We start from the raw sequence: 27,126 nt of genomic DNA on the forward strand, positions 1-27,126 counted from the left end.
AGGCTCCTAGTCTATCTGAGAGCACAAATTGAGGGCACTCAGGCCAATCCTGAAGCCATGCATGAGAGCAGATTCAGGATTGGCCGTAGGGCAGTCTCAGAGCCTGTGCCGGTGAGGAGAGTAGCAGAAGAGCGCAACGCAGCTGGCTGCAGGTACTTTTTTAATATCTTTAATTTTATATTGCTGTCCCGTGACCCCTATGCCTTCCCCAACTCCCCTTCGCACCCACCAGCCCGGCCACTAGTCCACAACACCAGCAACTACTGCCAGGTGAGAAATCTACACTCCTCGTAATCAGTGTATGGGGAAAAGGGTGAGTAGCACTCTGATGGGACCTCCCTGCCAGTAACACAATGTAGTTCTAATAGACTGTAACAGATTTCCCATCAGCATAGGAACTGTCATTATGGCACCCTGTAGTCCTCTCCTGCCATGACCTATTTAATAGCAGCTGCACAATGGACGCACAGTGGACAAGCAGTGGAAATTGGTGCACCAAAGGCAAGCCCATCTGTGCAAATCTGCGCTTGGACTGCATACAGCGCCAGGAACCCTGGTCTAATCACCACCCAGATATATTCCATAGCACTCCTTACATAGCTAGAACATAAAAGCTGTTACCCCAGCTGTTTCTGCGCCACGACTCATACCATGGTAGGAGCTTTTACATGTACCCACTGCTGGTTCTCCTGCAGTCACCTACTCATCCCCACACAAAAACTAACAACTACTTCAACACCCCCTCCCAACACACATGTCACACAAGCACCAACACTCCCACCCTACATCACACGCCACAGAACACCCACAGGCCAACAACCACTTGCACGCATGATTTTCATCACACATCCACTCAGCAAACACGCAACCAAAATATGGGACCTGCTGAGCAATGCACCTGACATCCTCTTCATTATAGAGACCTGGTTTGACCCCTCATCAGTTCCCAAAATTCCCACAGCAATTCCAGTGGACTATAAGATTGGTCGACAGGACTGCTTTCACAAGCCAGGAGGAGGACTCACTATCATCTACAAGGAAGCCATTAAATGCACACCATCCCAAGAAAACACCACTCCATTCATGGAACACCTTCTCTTCAAGCTGCAAATATCCGAAAACCTCTCCCTGAACGAAACCCTTGCCTACCAACCACCCGGACCAGGAGCCACCTTTAACAACCTCATCTCTGCTTCTTTGCCCCATTCACCATTGACTCCAGAGCCTACATTCTCTTCGGCGACGTCAACTTTCACCTGGAAACTAGAAATGACTCCTGTTTCACAGCACTTCTCAAAAGTTTGAGCAACATCAGTCTTACCCAGCTCATCTCAGAGCCTACACACTCTGCAGGACACACACTGAACCTTATTTTCACCACAAGCAACAGCAATAAATACAACTCCACCATGCTGTTCACATGGACTGACTACTCCATCATCCACTTCCAAATCAACACACCTCAAGTCAACACCCCTACCAGGTTCAGCATTCCAAGCCGCAGCTGTGGATAAATCACAGAAGCAGACTTGCTCTTTGTCCGCAGCACGGATCCACCTAGCCCCACAGGCAGCCTTTATAAGGACATCAACAACTTAAACAACTGATTCAAGAAGTGAGTGGTCACCCTCACACACATCAAACACAACAAGTATAGTAGATTAAACAAGCAGGCCAGCTGGTAAAGAGAAGACCTCCTAGACATAAAACAACACTGTAAACTGCTGAAAAGGAAATGGGGAGCTAGGCACAACACCACTGACAGAACTACCTGCGTTGCCTGCACTCGTACACTATCACCAACAAATAAGGGAGACCAAGAAAAAAGCACTAGTGGACCACATTGAAGGAAGCTCCAACAGCTGCAAGGAGGTCTTCTTGATTGTCATGGCTTTCACCTCACCCTTAGCCACTGTCAACAGCATCACTGCCTCCCAACAAGTCTGTGACAACCTATCCAACTTCACACAAATTGCAAACATCTACATCCACTTCACACACCAACGCAACCCCAGAGAACTCATTGTTAATCTACCCAACACCAACCAAGACGACCACCTCACAGAATGGAAAATCCTCACCAGAAATTACACCGCGGCAATCATGTGGAGCATCGACTCAGGGGCCTCAACAGACCCATGCCTCAATGCACCTCCAACCTGGGAACATCACCAATCAGCACCACCCTGACACACCTCCATCATGTCTGCCACTTTCCTGGCTGGATGGAAACTTGCAGAAATCAATGCCCTCCTTAAGAAGCGCAACCCGAATCATCATCATCAATAAACTTTATTTCAGTCAATAAGACCTCAAAGTACAATCAAAATACATACAAGTGAATTAAAAAATGGGGAAAGGACTAAGTAAAATGAGAATATAAAATAACCTCATGATACAATTACGTTCAAGTTCAAGTTCAAAAGGCTTTATTTTGATAGATCAAATCATAAAAGCATCACAGTAATACAAACAAGAGATATTTTGTAAAAATATAAAATTGACTTTAATTTAACATTGTTTCTTCGACATCTTTAAAAAGTTCTATCTTGAAATACATTGAATATCAAAAAAGAGTAGAAAAGAATAAAACAGAATAAAACAGTTAAAATTTAAGGGTAATCCTTCAATTTAAAAAAAATTAAACATTAGATGCTAGCCTTTTGACTCTAATGGACCATGTCCAGGATAAGAATTTCGAGACACTACAGACATACAATGGCCGGGTGTCCGATGTTAAAATACGGAGTGCCGCGCTTGAGTGCCTAGTTCCCATAGTCCGACATATGGGTTTAAGCCATACTTGCCTTGGTCGGACATAAGCCGGGCAGACAAACAGAATGTGGGGTACAGACTCTACACTTGTTTGACAAAAGGGGCAGAAAGGAATGGTCTGGGCAGTTAGGGCGCGAACTGGAAGAGACCCAACCCTGAACCTAAAGTACAGAGCCCTATCATAAGGTTTCCAGACCAGGTCTAAGTAAAGTTCCCGGGATGGAAGCTCCTTATGTGCAAGGAACTCTTTCGCTAACCTGCCAATAGATGGGTCTGTACTGACTCTGTTGGTGACCCTTTTCCAATACAGGCTCTTTAGGGTGGCTTTTGGTGGGGAGGACCGGCTGTCCCAAGCTTCGCCAATACCTAGCTTACCGAGGAGGTGTTTAACGTCTTTAAGCCATTGAATTTTTTGCCAACCCACCATTGACATCACCTCAGCTAGCCCCTTAGCGTACTTAGCGAGTTCAGGTGCTCGCCACAGTCTAGCCCATAATAACAAGGGTCGAAGGTTTGCCAAATCATTAATGGGTTTACAACCTAGGTCAAGCAAGAGAGGTATCATTGGAGTACTCTGGGGAAGTGACATAATACCCCGCAAAAAATTTTTCTCAGACCTTGTCAATAGATCTGTGTTGGATGTGCCCCAAAGCTCTGCACCATAAAGGGCAGAACTAACACCCTTAGCCTTATAGATGTCAATAACGGGTGCAATGGGACGAGTCGTGGCAGAACGCTGTTCCTTGTAGAGAGCCCCGACAACCCTCTTATGGCTAAGCAGCATTTTATGGAGATGGAGGGTCCACTGCATGGTATCCGAAATACGGATACCTAGATAGTCAAATACAGTGACCCTCTCCAAGGATACATTATTAAGAACGGGGAGCAGACCAAGTTTTTTCGGAGGATTTAATACTAAAAACGTAGTTTTGTCTGTATTTATGACTAGGCCACGTTGATCACAAAAGGCCTGAAAGTTATCTAGGAGCCTTTACAGGCCTACCGGGGTCTTTGATATTAGGAGCGTATCATCAGCGAATAGAAGGGTGGGGATTCGCTCCCCCGCCAGGGATGAGGCATCTGATGGTATTTTAAGTAAATGCTCAACAACCCCATTCACATATAGAGAAAAAAGGGTTGGAGCAAGAACACATCCCTGGCGGACCCCTCTGCCCACCGGTATTTGTTTTCTGCCCCTCTGGAACCCACCTCACTTGCGCGAAGGTACCTTCATGTAGTCTCACTAGGATGGACAAAGATGTTGGATGGAATCCCCATGTCTGCCAACACTCTCCATAGCTGCCCTCTGGGTACAAGGTCAAAGGCAGTCTTTAAGTCGATGAATGCGAGGTAAAGACTACCTTTGCCTATAACGACCACTTTCCAATAAATCAACAAGAGCCTAAAAGCCTGTTCTATGGTGCCGGTGCCCGCCCTAAAACCCGCTTGGTAATCTGAGAGAATCTCATTGTCGCTAGCCCATTGGTGGATTCTCTCAAGTAGTACCTTTCCCACTGCCTTCTGGGTCGCATCTAGTAAACTGATAGGGCGGTAATTGGCTGGGTCCTCCCTCTGGCCCTTTTTAAAGATGGGGACGACCTCAGCCCCCTTCCAAGATTCTGGGATAGCCTCACCTTTATCAATTGCAATGAGTAGTGTATGAATAAACTTACCCCATTGCGTGATATCATACCTAAGAAGATCCCCAGGGATGCCATCCGGGCCAGCTGCTTTTTGGGGCACAATACAGCTAATCGCATGTTCCACTTCCTTAGCTGTGAATGGAAATAAGATGTTATCTCGAGGTTTTGCAGAAGGGCTGGGAGGGGCGAAGGTGGAAGCGGTTCCTGATTGGCATGAATAAAGGCTAGAAAAATGGTCAAACCAGGTCTGGCCAGTTATATTACAGGTGATGAGGTCACTGTTGGGCCTATTCCTCGCCCTAATAGTTCTCCAAAAGCGACCAGCATCCCGCCCTGCACAAGCCTCTCTAAGTGTGTGCCAATAAGCATCCTCCCATTCTTTTTTGGCTTTTGTGACCACCCAATTATAATTTTTCCTGGCTTGCTGAATCAGGGGTTGTAACTTGGTCCTCACAGCCTCAATCAGGGCAGATTTCATCTGCCTACACTTGGGTGTATACCAACCCTGCTTCGCTTTTGGCCTTGAGCGCCCTTTAGCCCTGCCCCCATGGATGTCTAGAATAAGTAGGTTACCTACTGAACTTATGGTCTCCTGGAACAGTGCCGTAACTGTAGAAGGATCAGAGTGTTCTAAGAGGTGGGTATCCGTCTTACTTAGGGAAACATCCACAAGTTTGCCAATAGTCTGGACTTTCCCCTCATCTAGGGCAGGTTTGCGCCAATTAAGGCGCCTTCCACAATTCGAAGGAATAGTCAAAGATGCAGACCCAAGATTACAGGGTATAGCTAAGCTTCTGCATTCTTCCCAGGGATGGTTTAAGGTTAGAGACAGCAAGTTGTGGTCGCTGTCTACAGTAGGTATTACAACCATGTCTAGGACAAATCGCCAAAAATATAAGTCAAGGAGTATATAATCAATTCTGGACGTATGGTTCACCCTGTTGTATGTATGTGCCCCCAGAGAATCTGAGGCGGTTCTACCATTTAAAGCACGTAGGCCATACTCCAGAGCAATAGCATTCATCTGAATCGCCCTCTGAGACCATCTTTTAATTGGTGGGATCGCTAGTATAGGTATACCCCTCCTGCAGTCATCATCAGTGATATCTAAAATGTCCTCACCCGCAAGAGGCTCAAACGTGCAGTTAAAATCTCCCGCGACCAGTACTGAAGTGCCATCACAGACATCACCAAGAGCTTTTTCCAACCCTGCCACTGTAGGGGATAAAGAGCTACCCTTTTGTATCACCTTTAGTGCCCCTGGCATATACATTAAATAAGTCAAGGGACCTCCCACAACCTAGTCTTCACAGCGATATCGTAAGGATATCAGGTGAGGTGCTATGTTTTTGAATGATGGTACAACCCAGAGAAATGCTCACCCATATAAGGAGGCCTCCCGACGGGCGACCCCTCCCTGAAGGAGACATGGCTGCAGGTAGAAAGAACGTTGAGTACCCAACCTTGTGGATGGGTTCAAAGCTCCATGTTTCCTGAAAAATACATATTGCATATGACTCCATCTGGGTATGCCAGTCAGGAAGAGCCATTTTCCTAGCCGTTCCTGCTATGTTCCAACTCAGAATCCTCAAAATGGGCCCAACGGTCTCCACCCTTCCTTCCGTACGGTTATAGTGATCACCAGATGGTGATACTAGATCACCTGCGACTTGAGTTGCCATAGCTAATGGTAGGAGAGCATGTGGCGGAGGGACCATGCTCTTTAGATCGGGGATAACTGCTGGGAGGGCAGGAGTGTCCAGAGGGCTGGCAGATACAATATTGCAAAGCGGCAAACCAAAACCGGGGGGGGGGGGAAATAACAGCACATTGTCCCACAGCTGATATATAATTGCAAGTTTCATCCTTTCGAGAGGCTACATCAATTCTTTCACCCCTAAGCAAGAGTGCCTCAGTTTGTGCTGAGGGAGGAGAAAGAAAGGTCAAAGAAGAAATAATCAAGGAAGAAATAATCAGGGACCTACTCCTATTAGCCCCTCTAAGGTCAACAGGGGGTGGGGGGGAATCGTTGGAAGGCAGCCTCTGCGTCAATACCAGGTGTTGTTACCATAGTAAATATCTTCTCCATAAGAAACAGGGTTTTGGTAGGGGTCAAAATTTTCAGCATGCCCTCCCCAGAGCTAGTTGTCAAATCTAAATCTCTGGTGCCAATTTGGTTGCCGTGGGTAGAAGTACCCCAGGTCCCGGGTGCTAATTCCCCCCTCATCATACATATTAGGCTGGGTACAAATAAGCTTTGCCACTCTGCTGTCATTAAAGTTAACTAGAATACAATCCCCTTGGATGTTCTTAGCCCTTCTTCCCACCCGGCCGACTCATCTAACAAGAGTAATCCCGCCATCTAAGCCCCTCGGGAGTGGCCTGTTGTTATGTAGCCAAAATGTAACTTTATTCTTAAATTCAGAATATGATTCCATTTTCCCCTGCTTTAAGCAAGGGACTCCTACCAATACAGCCACATAAGGCATACAAGCTGGAGGCAAGTTGATACATGGAGGGTTAATTTCTCTACTATGGACTGGGTCGGTATTTGAGGGTTGATCCTTGTTATATCTCTCTATATTTCTACAGTTCTGATTTGCCTTTTGTATCTGAGTAGGTGCACTAACACTAGACCCCTTATCCCCTTTAGATGGTTGTTGAGGTGTAGGATTGCTGATCTTAATCGGTTTTGAGACTATCTCTGGAGCTCTGCTCGTGGGGGCCTTCCTTTTCGCGGGATTATCTCCTCTATGGGTTTCTGTGGCGCCATCCGGCTTGGTAGTTGAGGATTTCACCACTTCAGGAGGGGCTATCAATGGAGATTGTATATGAGCAGCTACTTCTCGAGTATTTTAGTGTGTAACTTGATTAAGGTCTTTATCGAGAAGAAATTATCCAAAGTTCCCTGTTCAAAATGATCGAGTCTTGCTGTAATCTCTTTCAGCCTCTCAGTTAAAGGCAGAATGAAAGACTTCAAAATATGCTTGATGGAAGTAATCAGGGGAATATCCTCCTCAAGACTGGGGGGACACGGTAAGATGGTGTCACCACTGGCAGGGTCTTTGCGCTCCTGGCTATCTCGTAATTTGGCATTGAGAGACTCAAGTTTGTCCTGTTGGCATACGTCATGAGACAGACCTTGGGCCTCAGTAGCAACCACAGCATCCCTATCTGCATTATTTACAGTGTTCTTGCCCCTCGTAGCCCAATTTCTTGCGTAATTTCTTGCAGGAGCTTTCTTTTTCCTGATACCCTCTGCTATCCCTTTACTGCTTATTACCGTTGGACATCCTTTAGCAGCATGTTTGGACTTACGCCTCGCCAACTGCCCTCTAGTTCTTACACTAGGGCTATCGCTGCTTACACTTGACTGCGTGTCAGAGGTTGAATTGATGTTAACAGGGGTGTTGAAGTTCTCATTAGCAATAAGGGCCCCACCCTGAGATAAAGAGTCGACAGTAGCATGGTAATGAAAAAAGGGGAGGGGTCAGTGATAATCTAGCAAGGGAAGGGATAATTTCTGGGAATGAGTTTTCGAATGAGTTTTCCTCCTTAGGGGTTGGGTTCTGTAGCGACACGGGATTGCCACCACCTGGAAGAGCAACAAAGGATGGCACCAGTATTGAATCCTGGGAACAAGTAGAAAACATTGATGCATTTACAGGCAGTAGGGGAGGTACAGAGCCAACAGGAAGCGAGAGGCGACGCTCTGTGCTTTCAATAGCGTTAGCCACTACCACTATAGTTTTTTGGAGCATATGGCGGTTAAGGTAGGGAGGTGAGGTTTGATAGGTTCTTTTGTCTTGGGGGTTATAACAGGAACAGGTATCACAGGATTGCGCTTCCCCATTCTTTATCACTGTAAAGTTGGGCTGAATGCAACCCTATGGACAGGCAATATGAAACTTGGACCGTTGATGTTACACAAACAGAGACCCTAGGTCATAACTATCAAATGACAGGTATTCAGTACAATAATACGTAACACCAAGAGGGATGGCCCAGCCCGGCCTCACACGGCCACTAACGCCAAAAACGGTCCCGCCCTTGTCCCGGGCTTCACCCGGGATGCTCCCGCGCGCTCCCGCACAGCGGAAAAGTGCACCCGATAAATAGCGTCAGCAGTGGGGGCGGTGCTCGAGCCCCGCTGCAGGTGTGGACGCCAAAGAGGATCCTGGTAGGTTGAGTCCGGTGGGCGATTTGCGCGTCTCTCACTCGCGCCAGGCCCCCACTTGTCTCCGATTTCACTGGGCTCTCCACTGGGCAGGAAAACGCGGCCAAGGTCGAAAGAGCAGTTCCTTTATGCACCAAACCAGCAAACACCTAGCGCTGCGGCACCCACGAAGCGGGTGCGGCGAGGTGATTTAAAGTGCCAGCAGGGGGGCGGTGCTCGAGCCCCGCTGCAGGTGTGGAAGCCAAAGAGGATCCTGGTAGGTTGAGTCCGGTAGGCTATTTGCGCGTCTCTCACTCGCGCCAGGCCCCCACTTGTCTCCGATTTCACTGGGCTCTCCACTGGGCAGGAAAACGCGGCCAAGGTCAAAAGAGCAGTTCCTTTATGCACCAAACCAGCAAACACCTAGCGCTGCGGCACCCGCAAAGCGGGTGCGGCGAGGTGATTTAAAGCGCCAGCAGGGGGGCGGTGCTCGAGCCCTGCTGCAGGTGTGGACGCCAAAGAGGATCCTGGTAGGTTGAGACCGGTGGGCTATTTGCGCATCTCTCACTCGCGCCAGGCCCCCACTTGTCTCCGATTTCACTGGGCTCTCCACTGGGTAGGAAAACGCGGCTAAGGTCGAAAGAGCAGTTCCTTTATGCACCAAACCAGCAAACACCTAGCGCTTCGGCGAGGTGATTTAAAGCGCCAGCAGGGAGGCGGTGCTCGAGCCCCGCTGCAGGTGTGGAAGCCAAAGAGGATCCTGGTAGGTTGAGTCCGGTGGGCTATTTGCGCATCTCTCACTCGCGCCAGGCCCCCACTTGTCTCCGATTTCACTGGGCTCTCCACTGGGCAGGAAAGCGCGTCCATGGTCGAAAGAGCAGTTCCTTTATGCACCAAACCAGCAAACAACTAGCGCTGCGGCACCCGAGAAGTGGGTGCGGCGAGGTGATTTAAAGCGCCAGCAGGGGGGGCGGTGCTCGAGCCCCGCTGCAGGTGTGGATGCCAAAGAGGATCCTGGTAGGTTGAGTCCGGTGGGCTATTTGCGCGTCTCTCACTCGCGCCAGGCCCCCACTTGTCTCCGATTTCACTGGGCTCTCCATTGGGCAGGAAAACGGGGCCAAGGTCAAAAGAGCAGTTCCTTAATGCACCAAACCAGCAAACACCTAGTGCTGCGGCACCCGTATAAGTGCCGCAGCATAAGTGAGGATTAAAAATGGGTGTCAATATGTACAAAAATAGAAAAGAATAAAAATACAGAAATTCCCGAGCCTGATAGAATATTCTATACCCTAAGATAGGGGACAACAGATCATATCGTAGGGGGATGGACTGAACTGCAAACAAGAATTCATCTATGGAAAGTGCATAGTGCGAATAATAAATAAATAAATACATCATTTATAAAAAAAATCATAAAAAGATGACCGCATCTTATCTTACATATATTAACATGGTCCTCACACTGGAATTGCACCCTGCTAAAGGCAACCCGAATCATCTGAGCAAATTCTGACCCGCCCTTCTGTTCCCCATCTAAGCCAAAGTGGTTGAGAAGGTCATCTACAAGCAACTCACAACCCACATTGAGTTTCACCATCTTCTAGACAACATTCAATCAGGATTCAAAAAGAACAACAGCACCGAAACAGCACTCATTGTGGCCACAGATGACATTAGAGCTATCCCCGACCGAGGAGAAACAATGTCCATCATCCTGCATGGCTTCTCTGCAGCCTTTGGCACTGTCTCCCATTATAAAACCCTCATCAGAGGAATCTATGAGATTGGCATACAAGGATCCACTCTCAAATGGATCTGTTGCTCCCTCATGGGAAGAACCTGTAGGGTCAGCTAAAACCCTTCAAATCAGAGAACAAGAAACTGATATGTGGAGTCTGGCAGAAATTGTCCCTCAGTCTTACCCTTTTCAACATATAAATGACATCACTTGTCAACATCATCCGATCACAAGACATCATCGTCATCTCCTACGCCAATGAAATTCAACTCATCCTCTCATGGATGACAAGAGAACCACCATCAGAACCAACTTCAACAAATGCATTACCATGGTTGCAAAGTAGATGCTAACCAACTGTCTGAAGCTCAACTCCGGCAAGATGGACCTACTGATATTTGGCAACAAGACCTCCCCATAGGACTCCACCTTGTGGCCGTCCAAGCTAGGACCAACACCACTGACCATGCAAGAAATCTAGGGATCATCCTTGATGACAAGCTCAACATGACGGCTCAAGTCAATGCCGTGAGCACTTCCTGCTTCCACATCCTACACATACTGCAAAAGATCTTCAAGCGGTTGCCCCAGAACACCAGACAGACCGTCACGCAAACACTTATCACCAGCAGGCTGAACAACAGCCACACTCTCTATGCGGAATCTCTAACCAACTCCTACACATACTCCAGACCATCCAGAACACTACTGCAAGACCATACTCAACTTCCCACGATGCACTAACATCCCACCATACATCACGATGCTTCACTGGCTCTCCATTCACAAGAACAGCCAATTCAAACTTCTCATGGACACATAAAAAGCTCTACACAACACACAGGGCCAGAATACCTGAATAGCTGCAGACACTTTCACTAACCCACCAGACACCTATGCACGGCTTCACTCTCCCTCGCACACTTTCCCCTCATCCGCAAAAGCAAAACAGGAGCTCACGCATTCTCCTACATCGCACCCAAGACATGAAACGACCTCCCTCAACACATCAGAGGATCCTCCTCACTTCTCGATTTCAGCAATAAGCTGTAGACCTGGATCTTCATACGTGCAACTTGGGGAGCACACATCCACACACGTGCACAAGTGCATGGCTACCCTCTCAGGTGATTAGTACGCTATACAAATCAAAATAAAATACCATAGCATAAACAGTCACCACAGTAATTCTGTAAGCGGGGTGGTAGCCACAAGCAGACATGCCAACCCTCCCCACCATCAGGATTCAAGCAAGCCGGGCCGAAGACGGCTGAAATGCCAGAAACCGGTCCCCGGAAGCTTGTTTCCTTCCCAGTGTAAGAATTGGCCTTTGTAGTCTGGTCTGCCCTGTTCCCATGATGCACTGGGCCAGGGACAGACTAATTTGCATACAGCCAGGTTCTGAAACTGGGATGGTGCAATGAGCTAAAAAACGGTGTTGGATCTAGCCCTGATCTCTTGACTGGGTGAGAGTATTCTGCTTAATTCAGAGACTCTGTCCATCACCACCCCTTGTTGTAAATAATTTTGTCCACCCTAAGCGTGGAAGGGTATACTCAGATGTGAGTCCCTTGCTCATTGCACCATCAGGATTCAAGCAAGCTGGGCCGAAGACGGCTGAAATGCCAGAAACCGGTCCCCGGAAGCTTGTTTCCTTCCCAGTGTAAGAATTGGCTTTTGTAGTCTGGTCTGCCCTGTTCCCATGATGCACTGGGCCAGGGACAGACTAATTTGCATACAGCCAGGTTCTGAAACTGGGATGGTGCAATGAGCTAAAAAACGGTGTTGGATCTAGCCCTGATCTCTTGACTGGGTGAGAGTATTCTGCTTAATTCAGAGACTCTGTCCATCACCACCCCTTGTTGTAAATAATTTTGTCCACCCTAAGCGTGGAAGGGTATACTCAGATGTGAGTCCCTTGCTCATTGCACCATCAGGATTCAAGCAAGCCGGGCCGAAGACGGCTGAAATGCCAGAAACCGGTCCCCGGAAGCTTGTTTCCTTCCCAGTGTAAGAATTGGCTTGTGTAGTCTGGTCTGCCCTGTTCCCATGATGCACTGGGCCAGGGACAGACTAATTTGCATACAGCCAGGTTCTGAAACTGGGATGGTGCAATGAGCTAAAAAACGGTGTTGGATCTAGCCCTGATCTCTTGACTGGGTGAGAGTATTCTGCTTAATTCAGAGACTCTGTCCATCACCACCCCTTGTTGTAAATAATAACCCTCCCGATTCAGGCGTGAGACTACCGATTTCAAGGCTAGTCTCCCGCCTCCCGATTCCTGCAAGCAAAACCCCGATTGGTTTCAGCTACAGGGCTTGGTATTTATTGTGTAACGTGCAGGGGCTCTAGAAGGGGTGAAAAACCAACAAAGCGTCATTAACAAGGGAATTGTCTTTTAAAGACCTGTGAAGTATAGGGGGGGCGGCTGGGTGTGTGCACGAGAAGTTGTTTCAGCCCGGGCTGGGAGGGCAGGGGTTCATGCAATGCCAGCAACCTGCCAGGCCAGTGCACAACCCTTGCATCACCCTCTCTCTGTCTGCCATTGCGCTCCATGCTTCTGAAAGGTAAGAAAAAAAACGTGCATTTACGTTTCAAATGTCCGATCCTGCAGCAACACACTTCTAAAGCCCATACATGTCAGTAACCCGATTCAAGGCACCAGTCTCCCGATTTTTTTTTTTTTAAATCTCCCACTTTGCTCTTCTGAAATGTTGGCATGTATGCACAAGCAATCTAATGTTCCACACGGCCCAATGTTTTCCTACCAGAGGGAGGTGGACCATCCTAAACCGGGGGCGATTGTGCTGCCATGATGTATCTATACATTTCTGGGGACTCTAAATCTCCCTTGTATTGTGAGGGTTTTGGCCACCTCGAAGGTTTATTATTCCATATGAAGGCCCTCACCTTCTTCTGCAGTTCTAAGAACTTGATCCTGATTGCCACAGCTCCGGAATGCTCCGGCTACCTTCTCGCCTCCCTTTGTAAACTGACCAGCAGGAGTTACCTATTTTGAGAAAGAGTGGGCTTGAATGCACGAGCTTTCTTGTTGTCGTTTTTTATTTCCTTTCTTCCACTCCAGTTTTAAATAACAGCTTCTTGCCACCTGCCTGAAGGTTACCGCAGCTGACAGACAAGGGACTGAGCGGCCCATCAAAGAGCTCGTGGGCTGCACGCTGCGCTCCTGCATCTCTTTATATGGAATTAAAAAAGGGTTATTTTCGCAAAACACTCATGCGCACGGGACTTGACGCAAAAGGTACATCGGCCCACCTTGTTATAAAAAAAAAAAGAAATTCCAGCATCAGAAATAACTCCAGCTGAGACATGTTTTGAAGGTTGATGATTGCATCCCCTCCGCAGAGAACAAAAAAAAACACATCACTTGGTGACGTGGGTGGATGTTTTCAGCGGGCCTGCCTACACTATTGTTGCGTGAGAAGAGCATGCGCTTTTTTTTCAGCCGTTTGTGTCATGAATTTGCTCTGTTGTTACTGGGTGGAAAGGTGCTATTTAGTCCTCTTTCTCTTCCTGACCCTACCGTTCCAAGCTTTCAACCCCTGAATCTATCGATCTGTAATTAATTTCAAAATAAACCAAAAAAGTATACACCAGCCTGCTTTCTTACCGAGATTGTGTGAAAGACCCGCCCCTGTAAAGTACACGTGCTCCTCTCGGCGCCGGAACACAGGCCCCTAGAGTCCCTGCCCCCCCCCCCCCCCCCCCCCCCCAGCATAAAAATAAGAAATATCTGCAAGACACAGGAGTCTCAAGGGCTCCTCGCCACATTTTAAACGGTTGTTCGCCATTTCGTGGTACGTCACGGACCCTGGTCTACCAGTAAGCACACATTGAGGGCCTTATTTACAAGCCCCGTGCGCCATCCGTATGTCACTTTTCCCACGTTAAAAATGATGCTAAAGTGGCGCAAACGGCTTGTAAATAAGCCCCTGAATGTCTCCCGTGACCCTGACATGGCCTCTTACAACTCATCCGCCTATTGGAATTCCACTTTCCAAATTTCAAGAGCTCCAGCAGTACATGCGTTGGTTTCTCTGTCTATTTTTGAGGTTAGCCTCTGCCGTGGCCTGGGAGGCACTTTGGGGCATATTATCAAGAACCGGTGTTAAAATTATCGCCTTTTTATCGGCAGGAAACTGCAGATAAAACGGCGATAATGGGCTTGATAATACATCCTTGTTAACTCCCATAGAAGCCCAGGTTAACACCACAACGTGGGCTTCTATGGGAATTCACAAGGGCGTATTATCAAGCCCATTATCGCCGTTTTATCGGCAGTTTCCTGCCGATAAAACGGCGATAATTTTAACACTGGTCCTAGATAATATGCCCCTATATTCGTCGTGATATTAGCTATTCCTGGCAGGCGCATGACTGTGTACATTATATCACATCTCTAAATCAAACACCACCCAGAGACCTCAAACTCAACCATGCGTCACTGTCTTTCAATTCATCAGCCTTCACCACTGCCTGATTAAATTTCACTTTCTTGTTTACATTTTCACCAGGTCTGTCGCAAGCAGTGACAGAGGGCATTGTGCATAGTTTGCTCCTGCAAACGTGGCCTACCACAAGATGGCACAAGATACCAAAGCGTTCGTATTTTCTTCTTTATCCGAGAACATACCTTTTTATTATTTTGAAAGAAGAGCCCCAAAGGCTCAACATGACATTTTTGACATTGACCCTCACAAAGATCTGACAGGCCAAATGTTCATTAAACTACAGTAATGTTGCTACAACTTATCTGAAGAACTCCTTAAACACTAGGGGGCATATTTCTGAGTTTGTCATGCAGTGCAGCACAGACAGTCACCCTGCTGCCCTGTGTGACAGATAAAGGGCAGGAATTCACCTTATTCAAAAGAATACAGTCCATAAGCGTGGAAGGGTATACTCAGATGTGAGTCCCTTGCTCATTGCACCATCAGGATTCAAGCAAGCCGGGCCGACGACGGCTGAAATGCCAGAAACCGGTCCCCGGAAGCTTGTTTCCTTCCCAGTATAAGAATTGGCTGGGTAGTTTGGTTTGTCCTGTTCCCATCATGCACTGGGACAGGAACAAACTAATTTGCATGTAGCCAGGTTCTGAGCTGGGATGGTGCAGTGAGCTAAAAAACGGTGATGGATCAATCCCTGATCTTTGGACTGGGTAAGAGTGGTCTGCTTAATTCAGACACTCTGTTCATCACCACCCCCATTTCTGAATCATTTTGTCCACCATAAGCGTGGAAGGGTATACTCAGATGTGAGTCCCTTGCTCATTGCACCATCAGGATTCAAGCAAGCCGGGCCGACGACGGCTGAAATGCCAGAAACCGGTCCCCGGAAGCTTGTTTCCTTCCCAGTATAAGAATTGGGTGGGTAGTTTGGTTTGTCCTGTTCCCATCATGCACTGGGACAGGAACAGACTAATTTGCATGTAGCCAGGTTCTGAGCTGGGATGGTGCAGTGAGCTAAAAAACGGTGATGGATCAATCCCTGATCTTTGGACTGGGTAAGAGTGGTCTGCTTAATTCAGACACTCTGTTCATCACCACCCCCATTTCTGAATCATCCTGTCGCAAGCAGTGACAGAGGGCATTGTGCATAGTTTGCTCCTGCAAACGTGGCCTACCACAAGATGGCACAAGATACCAAAGCGTTCGTATTTTCTTCTTTATCCGAGAACATACCTTTTTATTATTTTGAAAGAAGAGCCCCAAAGGCTCAACATGACATTTTTGACATTGACCCTCACAAAGATCTGACAGGCCAAATGTTCATTAAACTACAGTAATGTTGCTACAACTTATCTGAAGAACTCCTTAAACACTAGGGGGCATATTTCTGAGTTTGTCATGCAGTGCAGCACAGACAGTCACCCTGCTGCCCTGTGTGACAGATAAAGGGCAGGAATTCACCTTATTCAAAAGAATACAGTGCATTCCTGCCCTTTCCCCTGCTCTGGCACTGTTTTTGGCTGCCTAGGGTCAACGCAGGCACCCAAGCACTATCAGCTAGATTCATCAATGTCCCAATCTGCGATTCCTTAATTGCGAGAAAATGCGAATCGCAATTAAGAAATCACAGATTGGCATTCATGAAAAATTGCGTGAAAAAAAAGCGAATCGTAATCGGCCGCAATCGCCGATTGCGATTTGCCGAAAATCGCTAAATATTCGCATAACCGGCCGAAATCCGTTTAGAAATTGCGATTTCGCTAAGTGCGAGATCGCAAAAACGGGAAGTCGCATCTTGAGCCCAGTGATGACATCACAACCAGGAAGTAGGCAGGTTCCACCCTCATTCAGCAGTGAGAGCCTGTACAGGGAGCATCACATTCAGAGGTCCCCTCCAGTGTGCCTACAGGAGTTGTGCAGGATACACCCCAGTGGCAAGCATGACTGAGGAAGCTGCAGCTGGATCTGCTAGTGGGCACAAAAGAAAGATCAAATTTTCGGATCAGGAGCTAGAGTTCCTGATAGAAGGAGTCTGCAAGGACTACAATCACCTGTTTGGCAAAGATTCGAGGAGGGTGGCCGAGACGGACAAAAGGCGGCTATGGTTGCGCATCAGCGCAAAAGTTAACTCTGTGGGGGTGACCCAGCGCTCCGTGGATGAACTTAAAAAATGGTGGTATGACCTCAGAGGGAGGTCAAAGGAGAGGATAGCGGAGAGGCTGGGGGAGCGTGTGGCGACAGGTGGAGGGGAGCCCACTGTCCCACCGAATACACCACTGGAGGACCGAGTGGAGGACACAATTAATCCACAGGCATGCGTGGGTGTGACACAGCTTGACTCCTCCCGACCCACACAGGACACACCAGGTAAGTGCCATGCGACTGCGACCCCCTGTCCCCTAACAATGTCCAATACTCCAGAGCCTCCCATATCAAAGCCCAGTCATGGAGCCAAAGCACACCACTAAAGCCCTAATGCATTGTGGGACATGTAGTCTGACCACATTTACCATCTTGCCCCATTAAGCCACACATGTTTAGTGAGAGTCAATCCTGCAGCCAGTCAGGGAATGGTAGTCTGCATGCATGTAGGAAGTCTAAATGGGTAAGAAACATGTCACTAATCAACGTCCACTTTACATCACAGGTGGCGCAGAAGTCCCAAGCACTGACAGCGATGGCCTGGTCATGGACATCACGGTGGACACAGAGGGAGACGCAAATCTCTCCCCACAGCCCGGACCATCTGTGCAAGCTCCCGCACCAGCGCTCATCACACCACCTGCCCCTGTGGCCAGTGCCACCCCTGTGCCAGCACGCGCTGCAGTAGCACTGCCTGTCACACAGTCCCCAGTGGGACAAGCTACACCAGCTCCAGTTCGCCAACCAACCCGCCGCCCTGCGGCTGTGAAGAGCCAGTCCAGTGGACTGGTGAGGGGTCAGCGCTCCAACATTTCCCGTGCTGGTAGGGGGCTAAATCTGCAAGCAGGTGGGCTATCCATCGAGCGCAGGATGCTGCATGTGCATCAGACACAGGCACGTCATCTTGGGGCCATCCACCTGCAACTGGACAAGACTGCCCGAAATGTTGCATTGATGTCTGAGCGGATGACAGCTGCCATGGAGGCCAACACACAGGCCATTAACAGGCAGCGGGAACTCAATCGCCGCAGACACCGCCAACTGCTGATCCGCCTGTCGGCGTACACACGCTCGAACGACATAATCGGCAACGCTACCTCGCAGCTCTCGCGACGCTTCTTGGCAATGCAGGTCCAAATGGTCCAGTGCTGCCAGGACGTCGCGACAGCTCTAGAGCATGTGGCTACTGCAGTCCAGGCCATGCAGGCTGCCAACCATGGCCGGGGGGTGGGGACGACGACACAAGTGAGGCTACATCCAGCCATAGCAGCCAGTCCATCCCTCCGGTGGTAGCACCCCGCCGCAGCAGCAGGCCCTCTGCTGCCTCACGTCCTAATCAGGAGGACGATGGGGAAAGGAGGCTGGGAGAATCTGCCCGGACGCGGCATTGAACATTGACATTGACTTGAGGGGCCATGCTGCTGGTACAAGCATGCCCTCCTGAAGGACAGGCATATGACGCAATATGTCAGTGATGTACAAGTAAGCTGAATGCCAAGTTTATTGTGTTTTAACAAATACAATTGGTTTGACTACCTTAATCTGACTCATGTCATTCTTAATGTCCTCATGCATGAGTCAAGTAATGGGTGTGGGGAGTGGGTGCATTAGAAATGGTTCATGCAGATATCGTTACAGCCCCTGTGTCCCTCTGCTGGATTTTCCCCGCGTGCGAGATGCATATGAGCAGGTGGATGGTTGTCCCCTTCAGACTCACTGCCAGAGATGTCAACAGGGATCCTGCGCTTGGTAGCAATGTTGTGAAGGATCGCACACACGGCCACGATGCGGCAGCAGACCTCAGGATCGTATTTCATGGCCCCACCTGTCTTGTGCAGTATGCGGAACCTGCTTTTCAACAGGCCAAATGTCCTCTCAATACAGTTCCTTGTGCGAATGTGAGATGCATTAAATCGCCGTTGCTGTGGTGTTGCAGGGTTGAGGTATGGGGTGAGGAGGTACTCACGGAGAGCATAGCCGCTGTCACCTGTATGTAAGGAGCAGAGGGTGAGTGCCTGTTCTGCGCAGCTACATGATCACAATGTACACATTTGGGGCATGTGTACTTACCTAGTAGGTGTCCTTCCCCAAAGTCTCCCCTGGCCAGTCGTGTGTGGATGCAGCTGTGCCTGAAGATGAAGGAGTCATGTGTGCTTCCCGGGTACTGTGCCACAATGTCCGTGATTATTGTTTTGGCATTGCACACCATCTGGATGTTGAGGGAGTGGTAGATTTTCCGGTTGCGGTACATGTACTCCGTCTCAGCAGGTGGGCAAATATGGACGTGCGTACAGTCAATACATCCAATGACGTGTGGGAATTGAGCTACATTGTAAAATTGCAGCTTTGTATCATTGAGGTCCTGTTGGCTGGTGGGGAATGATATATAGTGGTGTAGCCGGGTCAGCATTGCCTCCAGGAAACTCCTTAGGCAGCGGGACATGGTGGGCTGGGATATCCCCCCTGCAACTGCGACCATCCCCTGGAAGCTTCTGGAGGCCAGGAGGTGCAGGCAGCACAATACCTGCACATGTGTGGGCACGGCATTGGTCCTCCTTGTAGGGTGCTGCCTCAGGGGGTCTAGGTCCCGGATGAGCTTGATTATCATAGCCCCACTCAGGCGGTACTTGGCATAGATTTGCTCCCTGGTTTGGCCCAGAAGGGTGACCCGCTGGCGGAATATTCGCTCCTGTATCCTCCGTCTGTTGCGTGCAGCTCGCTGCAGCCTACGCCGCCTCACCAGCATGTAAAGTCCAGGCATTGTGGGAATCCCCAGGCTCCAGCTGCATGTCCTTAAATGGGTTTGGTCAGCCCTGCACCTGTTGGGAGTGACCTGACTGTTTTTTGAAAAATATTTTTTTTTCAGTACTGGTTACCACCTGATTTGAGTTCTTCTTAATTTGCGCGTCGCAAATAGCGATTTTCTCGTTTTTCGCTTTTAGCGATTTTTCATGAATGGCTATTGCGACTTTTTTGCGACTTCGCAATTGAATTCGCAGAATCCATGGCTTCTCGCTATTTCCGATTCGCAAATGCCCATCCTCCAGGATTCTGCAAATGTAATACCGATTTCGCAAATTTTTATTTGCGAACTCGCAATTTTGGTTGTTTGGGTTTCTTTAATTCCTTCCCGTCAAATTGCGAGCGCAATAGTGAATTCGCAGCGATTGAGAGCGCAATTTGGCTTCATGAATCTAGCTGTATGGTACAAGGGTGCCTGCAGTATAAGGTGGATAGTTTTTGTGCAGGAAGGGACGCTTTCCTGCACAAAAACAATCCACGGATGCATTCCTTTCTTCAGTACACATAGAAAGAGGAAATAATTCGAAGAAATAAACATATGTCTCCTCATTGGGTCTCACCTGCGGAGGCTGAGGTTTTTGGCACATTTCCAGGTCTACCACTTCTGGTAAATATGGGAATGGGCCAAAATCCATGGATGTTGCAAGGGAACAACTACGCAACACCCATGTAACACCTCCCTGACACAGAGTAAGGCAACACAGTAATTTGCACTGCGTTACTTTATTCAACATTTATGAAGCCACTCAGGGCCATGCAAGATGTCCTTGCGTAGCTTCATGAATCTCATTTTTTAGTTGTGACACTCTTGCACCACGTGGCATGGTGCAGAGCACCAAAACGAGGCTCGTAAATATGCCCCTAAGTTATGTCCATGGCACTTCCATCTTTTTTTTTTGTTCAACAAGTTTTTATTGGTTGTTTCAGCAGTAACAAACAGTGAGTAGATCCAGTAGCACAATTATGGACAGAAATTCATGGGTTCAAAGTGCTGTACGGTATGTTACAACAATAGCCAATGACAGTTCAAGATTACAATAACCGATATCTTGCAGAAAGCAGCAGAACATGTATCATGTACTCAGCAAACATTTGGTAACAGACATTGTGTACCATTAGCATTACACTCATACAGAAATTTGCAATAATGTACAATGATAAATAGTACAATTATGGGAGACTGCGAGCACGTGTATATGTGGCGTAAGCAGTGGTGGACCATTTAAGGTGGCTTATGTGTCATGAAGTAGTTATCAAGGGTTGACCATAGCTTTCTCGTGGGCGGGTGCCACGGTGTCTGTTGAAGTGCAATATTGTCTGCACCGCGTAAGCTGATTATCCAGTTTAACCACCCTGCGAAGTTGGCCTTGTTGGTATCTTTCCAGTTATTGAGGACTGTCTTGATCGCCGCAGTAAGAAGGAGATCAAGTAATGCCTTATCGTCTGCTTCAAGGGAAGGGTCCTGGTTGAATCCGAAAACTAAGTAAGGGAGCTCTTTAGTTGGTGTAATGTGGAAGAGTTTTGATATAAATTCGAATATCTTTTCCCAAAAATGGGCTACACAGTCGCATTCTAGGATAATGTGAGATAAGTCACCCTCCGCACGTTTGCAGTTCCAGCAGAAGGCGTCTGAGGTGATGTTGTGTGCAAATAAACGCGCCGGGGTCCAGAAGGCCTTATGTAGGAGCCAGTATTTTGTCTGAGAAAGTGTAGGGCTGATTTTGTGTCTCATGCAAGATACCCATGTATCAGTCCAGTCTGCTTCTGTGATCGGGCTGGACGCAAGGTTATTCCAGAATTGCGTGATTGGGGCAGTGAGTTTAGATTGTTGGGGACGACTGAGTCTGTAGAGGTAGGAAACCTGGTGACCTAGTCTGTTTACTCTGTCAATGTATGATGGGAGGGAGGGTGGTGTTCGGGAGAGTTTGGCTCTGGACAGTGCTGTTTTTACGTTTAGGAAGTTATAAAATTCAATTGGTTCGAGGTCGTATTTGATTTGTAAGTCGCTGAATGGAATAGAGTATGACCCCGCAAAAAGTTGATATGGGAACAGGATGCCTTTTTTGATCCATGTAGCTATGTGTAGAGGTTTACCCTTGTACAAGATGTTACGGTTGTCCCATAAGGATTCCCAACGTGAGCCCCGAATGCTGTTTTCTAGGATTCTGTCAAACTTCAGAAGAGCAGATTTGGTGTTATGGAAAATTGATTTAGAGTGGGTTAGTTTGTTTAGATTAGATGAGAGGGCCGCGCTAGGGGCAATACCACCTAGAATTTCGTTCTCGATTTCTAGCCATACTGGAGTATAGTCAGGTGAAGGTGAGAGCCAGTGTGCTCCCTGCTTGGCTAGAAAGGCGGTTTCATACCTTTTGAAATCTGGCAAATTGACCCCACCAGCGGTTTTATCTAAGCGGAGCTTTTTGATGCTGATTCTGGCTTTTTTCCCCTTCCATAGGAAATTTGAAATAGTCATGTCTAATTTGTGGTAGAAGTCTGGCGTAAGAATTAGAGGGAGCATAGATATGAGGTAATTAACTAGTGGTGATATCATCATCTTGATGGTCTCCACTCTTCCCCACCAAGTAATGAAGCGAGGGGACCAACCCTCCAATTGGGTCTTGATTTTGTTTAAGGTCAACTTTTCGTTCTGTTGGAGGGTCTCCACAAGGGAGTCACCGAATTCAATGCCAAGGTATTTCACAAATGCTGTTTGCCAGCAGAGCCCTGAGTTCCCCAGTACCTCTGTGGGAGTTAAAATATTGAGTGGCTTGACCTCTGACTTATCCCGATTTAGTTTGTATCCCGAATGTGTGGAGTACTTGTCAATGATAGTCATTAGTGCAGGGATGGAGGTGTCTGGTGATTCTGTTATAATCAGGATATCGTCCGCATAGGCGGCCAGTTTGACGCACTTATCCCCGAATTTCACACCTTCGATGGTTTCATTGTTTTTTATATTAGCTATTAGGGGTTCCATTGCTAATAGGAAGAGTGAAGGGGAGAGGGGGCAACCCTGTCTCGTCCCTTGCTCCAAAGAAAAGGGGTCCGATAAAGAACCATTTATAGCAATGCGTGCGATGGTGAAAGATAAAGGGCCATCACCAAATCAGTGAATGTTTCCCCAAGATTAAAGATGGACATACAGCTCTTAAGAAAGAGCCAGGATACTCTGTCGAACGCCTTCTCTGCGTCTAGAGTAATAGCTACGGCGGGGCCTGCGAGTAGTCTGGCTTTTTCAATGACGTGGCAGAGTATCCTTGTATTATCGTTAGACATGCGCTGTTTCATGAAGCCTACTTGTGATGTACTAATTAGCTTCGGTAGTTGTGAATTTAGTCGTGCGGCGAGAATCTTTGCATATATTTTGCAATCTAAGTTGATTAGGGAGATTGGCCTGTAATTTTTGGTCAGCAGTGGGTCTTTGCCTTCTTTAGGGATGACTATAATGGTAGCTTCACTCATCGATGTGGTTATACCCTTCGTTACGCTAAAAGATGTAAAAAGTTTTAAAAGAGTCGGGCTCAGGGAGTTCGTGAGTTCTTTGTAGAAGTTGGCCGAGAAACCGTCAGGGCCCGGTGCCTTGTTACATTTAAGTGTTTTGATGGATGCTGATACTTCTTGTAGGGTGAGTGGAGAATTCAGTGTGGCTTTGTCAGCGTCGTTGAGTTTAGGGAGGCCTAATGAGTTTAGGTACCTGTTACACTCTTCCGAGTCAAAGGCTAAATTATTTTTGTACAGGTCTTGATAGAATGATTTAAAGGTATGGAGAATTTGGTCCTGTTTCGTTTGGATGACATTGCTACTATCTTTAACTGAGGCGATGTTGAATTGCTTTTTTTTATGTTTTAGATATGACGCCAAAATCTTTCCAGCTCTGTTGCCCTCACACGTTCTTAGAGACTTGAATTTATTGACCCAGACTCCCGCTCTTCTTCTGAGTATCGAGTTGTATTCATATTTTAGTTTAGTGAGGTCGTTTAAAATCAGAGAGTTTTGCAGATCTGCTATATGAGCGGTTTCTAGGTTTTTAATGTTCTCTTCCAGGGAGGTCAATTCCTTGTTTAATTGTTTGTTAGCATGTGCTCGAATGCCTATGATTACTCCCCTCAGAGTGGCCTTAAGTGCCTCCCATACAGTCGCAATGTCCGATTCAGGGGTGTCATTTAGGTTGAGGTAGTCTAGGATGGCAGTCTCGATCTTTTGTTTGTTTTGTGACTCGGAAAATATTTCGTCATTGAATCTCCATCTTTTAGGGGGGAGAATGGATCTGGAACCCACTAGCTTGGTCTGAACGCTTGAGTGATCTGAAATCAACTTGGGGGCAATATTGGTTTCCTTGATGAGGTGTGTGTAGGGGCTATTAATGAGGATATAATCTATCCTTGAGTAGGAATTGTGAGGAGGCGAATAAAAGGTGTAATCGCGGCCGTCAGGGTGTTGGAGCCTCCACGAGTCGTGTAAGTTGAATCTGGAGCATATGCGGTGTAAGCTAGTATGCGAGCGTGTTGGGTGGTAGGAACAGTTAGAGTGGCGGTCAGTGATAGGGTCTAGGGGCAGGTTAAAGTCACCTCCCACAATCAGTAATTCTCCCTGGGGTACGCAATCTAGGATCGGGGCCAGTGAGTCCCAGAACACTGGATCGTCAGTATTAGGACCATATATGTTCATGACATGGATATGATCCTCGTTTCTCTGAAGGTGTGTCATGATGAAGCGGCCATCATCATCGTGAGTGTGCGAAACTACGGAGATGTTGGATTTCTTAGCTATTAGTGTGATGACTCCTCTCTTTTTGCTAACTGCCGGAGAGCAAAGAATGTGAGAGATCCAGTGTTGATTTATAAATTCAGCGTCATCTTTTGACAATTTAGTCTCCTGCAGGAGGAGGATGTCGCCCTTGGATTTTGACAAATACTCCAGAACCTTTCTCCTTTTGACCGGGTGGTTGAGGCCTTTAACGTTGAAGGAAACAATATTAAGGCCCTCCGTGATAGAGTTATTGCAAGTCATTGGTTACTAGTTTTCCGCTCTTGTTCAGGTGGTAAATCGGTGAGGAATAATGTATAGAATATCAAGTGGGTGTTGAGTATGAGTGATTGAGTCGTTTCGCTAGGTAGGTTCTGTCTCGCGTGATCTGCTACTACAATGGTGTCTGTATAATTACCGTGTCTTGATTTCGTGTTGAGTGTGCCACTGTGGACTATTTCAGGGATTAGGTTGATAGAGTGGATAGTTAGAACGCCCGAGTGTCCTTTAGGGGTCTCATTGAAATATCGGGTAGTGGTACCACTGTAGACAAATAGGCGAGAGAAAGCATCAACCATAAACAATTAAAGCCTGCTGAAACAATCCAGATTTTTTTTTCCCCCATTACCCCCTTCCCTCCCTCCCCTTTCTCCCTACAAAGCTCCCATCCCAACCCTCCCCCCTCCCCCCTCCCCTCTCAAAAGAACTTAGGAACTGCGACGGCATTGCCGTCCATCTGCAGCACAGGAAGGGTGTATAGTGGTAGATGTAACAGGGAATAACAACCAACTCTTAAATGCACTTTGCTATGCAACCTCCAGGATCAACTGTATATAATAAGCTGTATGTAGTAAGTTGTAACACAGTGAACCTGAGGGAGATCATGAAATTTAACTATGCAGTACATCTTATAAACTTATTAATTAGAAGTAGAAGTTAAAAGGTTGTAACTATGTCTTTTCAGTCTTACATACTGTATAGACTTTGTATGTGTCAGACCTGCTTGCTCGAAAGCAAGATAGCATGAAGGGAATTACAATCGCTCCTTTAATGGATTACACAACATAAAATGTAATATGAGCTATGTTACATGATAGGAAAATGAATGGATGTCAGGTGGTCATGGATGACCATGAATACGTACACTGAGTGGACTTACCTGACGGCGTCAAACAAATCAGATCAAAACATTAACTAGAACTGAGTCGGGAGAGGCAGCAAGGTGTTGACCTGCCAAGCGATAAGTACTAGGATGACTTTCTAACTCCGGGTATAGAACATGGACCCTAAGGACATTAAGATCATTAAGACATCAAAATTTGGATATTAAGATAGAGTCAACCTTGATATTAAGATAGAGTCAACCTTGACCAGAATCCGAGTTCATATTTTCTAGCGAGTTAGTCTTTCGTTTGTTTGATGTGTTAGTGGATAAGTCCATGCTTTGCGAGGTGGAGTCTCCGATGAATTGTGCCAGTATATTTGGGTTCGTGAAGAATTTCGGTTTGCCATGTACGGTGATCTTGAATTTCGCCGGACCAGCGAAGGAGTATGGAATTTCTTTCGATCTAAGTTTTTCTCTTAGGGCCAAGAAGCCCTTCCGGATTTCGAGTGTATCTTTCGAGTAATCCTGGGTGAAAGTAATATTATGGCCCTCCCAGGTGATTTTGTGGTTGCGTCTCGCGAACTGAAGTATCGCTTCTGTATGCTGGTGTCTCAATGGCTTGCATATCAGTGGGCGCGGACCTCTGTAACCGTGAGGGATGTAGCTTGGTACTCTATGGGCTCTGTCGAGTTCAAATTCGTGATGGAAGGAAATCCCTGTTATCTTCGGAATCCAAGCTTCTAGAAAGTCTACACAGGAATTCGCGTCTTTCTCTGCATTTTCTGGGATTCCAAAAATGCGCACGTTTCCCCTCCTGTTTCTGTCCTCCAACTCCGATATCTGACGTCTGAGCTGGTCTGTTGATCCCTGGAGTTGCTGCATAGAGTTGGAAGCATTATTGGTTCTGTCTTCCAAGTCGCTAATTCTTTGTTCCGCTTCAGCTATGCTTTTGTGTACAGAGCTCATGTCCGCCCTAATTGCAGTAAGTTCCAATTGCATAGCGTCAGTATTGGATTTGGTTGATTTCACTAAATCGTGTACCTCTGCCAGTTTTATCAGGATTACTTCTAGGGTACTATTAACGTCTGCCTTCGCTTTGATAGGAGAGTCTGACAGTGAGGGTGCCGCTTTTACCTTTTTGGTGTTTTTCTTCTCGTCTCTGTCCGCCATGTTGAGGAGTTTCGTGTGTGAATTGCAAGAAGACCAAATGACCTGTGGGAGGTTATGATGCTGGCAGTTGCTGTCGGTGAGCTCCAGTTGAGGACTAAATCCCTTGCGCTAGGTCTTGGCTTACTATTGAGATGTATAATATGCTAGTACTTCCCAGAGTGGCACAGCTTTTATTATTGGGTCTTTTTTTTCACATGGCTTGCACTGTTTGTGCCTGCATCCACACGTTTTATTGTAGCAATAGCAATGGTGGATGAAGGTAGGACACCGAGGGTTTGTAGGGCTGATTTTACCCAGAACACAGTTTTAGATTTCACAGTTTCCACCTGAGTTACTCATTTTTCTTTTGTTCCTTATTTTCGCGCCGAAAAAATTCGATG

This window comes from Lissotriton helveticus, chromosome 9, assembly GCF_964261635.1.
Source record: "Lissotriton helveticus chromosome 9, aLisHel1.1, whole genome shotgun sequence".
Classification (NCBI taxonomy): Eukaryota; Metazoa; Chordata; class Amphibia; order Caudata; family Salamandridae; genus Lissotriton; species Lissotriton helveticus.